At 42.3% G+C, this 2,497-nt stretch overlaps 1 pseudogene; it reads left to right on the top strand.

The window, feature by feature from the left end:
• Positions 1–422: 422 nt before the first annotated feature.
• Positions 423–2,095, top strand: LOC112075677 (major histocompatibility complex class I-related gene protein-like; annotated as a pseudogene).
• Positions 2,096–2,497: the final 402 nt, after the last annotated feature.

Here is a 2,497-nt window from a genome sequence, read left to right as displayed (position 1 = left end):
GAGCTGGACAGGCCGTAGGAAAACAGAGAGAAGGGCAGACTTAGCAGGCTAATGCACACACCCTGAGAGGAGACAGGGAGGGAGGAGTGAGTGTGTGTGTGTGTATGAGGAGAGCTGGACAGGCCGTAGGAAAACAGAGAGAAGGGCAGACTTAGCAGGCTAATGCACACACACCCTGAGAGGAGACGGGGAGGGAGGAGTGAGTGTGTGTGTGTGTGTATGAGGAGAGCTGGACAGGCAGTAGGAAAACAGAGAGAGGGGCAGACTTAGCAGGCTAATGCACACAAGTGCAAGTGGATGCAAGCCACACACATGCTGCACACTCTAGCACCAATGTGTATCACAGACAGACAGACAGAAAATTAACATGATCACATACACAAGCACACATTCAGGTCTAAAGATTTCACTGAACGTTATTTGTAATTAATTTATGCTGTCATCTGATTGGTGTTTGGCTGTGTGTGCAACATGCAACATGATTCACCCTCTCTTCCTCATTCCACCCGCAGCTTCATTTGGTCTTAAATTTCCACCTCCACTTCTTTGACTCGTTCAACAACATTAAAGTACCTTACCTTGTTTAGACAAGTGAAAAGAAAAGTCTGTCAGACGCTTCAGAGCTAGAAACCTGCWACGTGAGGCTACTGGAAAAGTAGTGAACATTTCAAAATCATGGACAAACTGTCTGTCCTTTTATTTGTTCATTAGTTTTACACTATTGTCAACGCAGGTAAAATGGACTTAACTTTCTCTCAAASTAATTTAATGATTTTTTAATGTTATAAAATGTAAAATGTCCATAATTTCACTCCTCTCCCAGGTTCAGGATCACATTCTCTGTGGGCACTTGCAACATATATAAGRGGAGAGACGCCTTTCCCTGAGTTTACGGTTGTGGTGATGTTGGATGATGTTCAGGTGGCTTGCTATGATTCCAACGATAAACAGTCTGTCTACAGTAGACAACACATCACAGACAAAACTGAGGAAGATGAAGCTCAGGACGGAGCTCATGTATTTGGAGTAATATACCAGAGTAATATACAAGACAGTAATATACAATAACAGAGTAATATACAAGACAGATCATTTGAACTAAAGCACCACTTTAATCTCACGGAAGGTGTTCAAGTTCAGCAAAGATTGATTGACTGTGAGATGATGGACAATGGAGAAGCGGCCTTGGCCGTGTTTAAGCATGTTTTCAATGGCATTTTTCAAGATGTATTATAACATGACACATTATACATATGATGCTGGGAAACTACTACTAGGAAGGGATGGGATGACGCAAGCATACAAAACAACACTTTTGGAGACTTTTTACCTTCCCCTTTGCATCAAATCACTGAAGAGAGAGAAGAATGGTGTGATGCGTAAAGTGCCTCCCAGTCTCAGGTTGATAAAGAAAGAGGTTTATAGAAGGTTTCAGGTGAGATGCCTGGCGTTTGGTTTCTACCCCCACCACATCAACCTGACCCTGCTGAGAGACGGCCAGCCAGTGGGAGAACAGGAGCTGACGGGGGGAGGTGCTGCCTAGTGGAGATGGGATATATTAGCTTCTGGGCCAGAGTAGCAGGAATATATTCAGTTGGCTAAGTGAAAGAGAAAGTCTGAGACACTTCTTGCTACGCAGTTTAAATTGAAGGAAAAGTCTGTCAGACTCACTTCTTACGACACAAGGCTACACTATCAAAATCATGGGCAAACTGACTGTCTTTTTGTTTGTTCTTTCGTTTTACCCCATTGTCAACGCAGGTAAGGGTTTAACTTTCTACCTCATTCAATGATTTATTATGTCATAAAATGTCAAATGTCCATAACTGTGTACAGGGTTGGGATTAGCCTACGGACTATACTGATATCACTTATTATTGATATCTAGGCTACATGACGCATTGATGATGTGAATCACATTGCTGCTCTCTAATTTATTAGCGCCTTACGAAGGGAAAGGGCATACAGTATCTAGTCAGTTGCACAACTGAATGCATTCAGCTGAAATGTGTTTTCCGCATTCCGATTTGTTAACAGCCATCCACAACAACCGCACCTCTGATTCAGAAAGGTCATCTATATTTCCATATTATTTTATAAAATTTGTATATTATCACTCCTCTCCCAGGTTCAGGATCACATTCTCTGTGGGCACTTGCAACATATATAAACGGAGAGACGCCTTTCCCTGAGTTTACGGTTGTGTTAATGTTGGATGACGTTCAAGTGACTTACTATGACTCCAATGATAAACAGTCTGTCTACAGGGGACGACATATCACAGAGAAAACCGAGGATGATGAAGCTCAGGATGAAGCTTACATATTTGGAGATATATACCAGAGCATGAAAGACAGATCAGTTGACCTAAAGCACCACTTTAATCTCACGGAAGGTGTTCAAGTTCAGCAAAGATTGACTGGCTGTGAGATGTTGGACAATGGTGAACCGGCCTTGGCCATGTTTAAGAACATTTTCAATGGCATTTCTGAAGATT

The sequence above is a fragment of the Salvelinus sp. IW2-2015 genome, unplaced genomic scaffold (assembly GCF_002910315.2).
Source record: "Salvelinus sp. IW2-2015 unplaced genomic scaffold, ASM291031v2 Un_scaffold3336, whole genome shotgun sequence".
NCBI lineage: Eukaryota > Metazoa > Chordata > Actinopteri > Salmoniformes > Salmonidae > Salvelinus > Salvelinus sp. IW2-2015.
The sequence above is the reverse complement of the archived record's forward strand: the minus strand, read 5'-3'. Positions and strand labels throughout refer to the sequence as shown.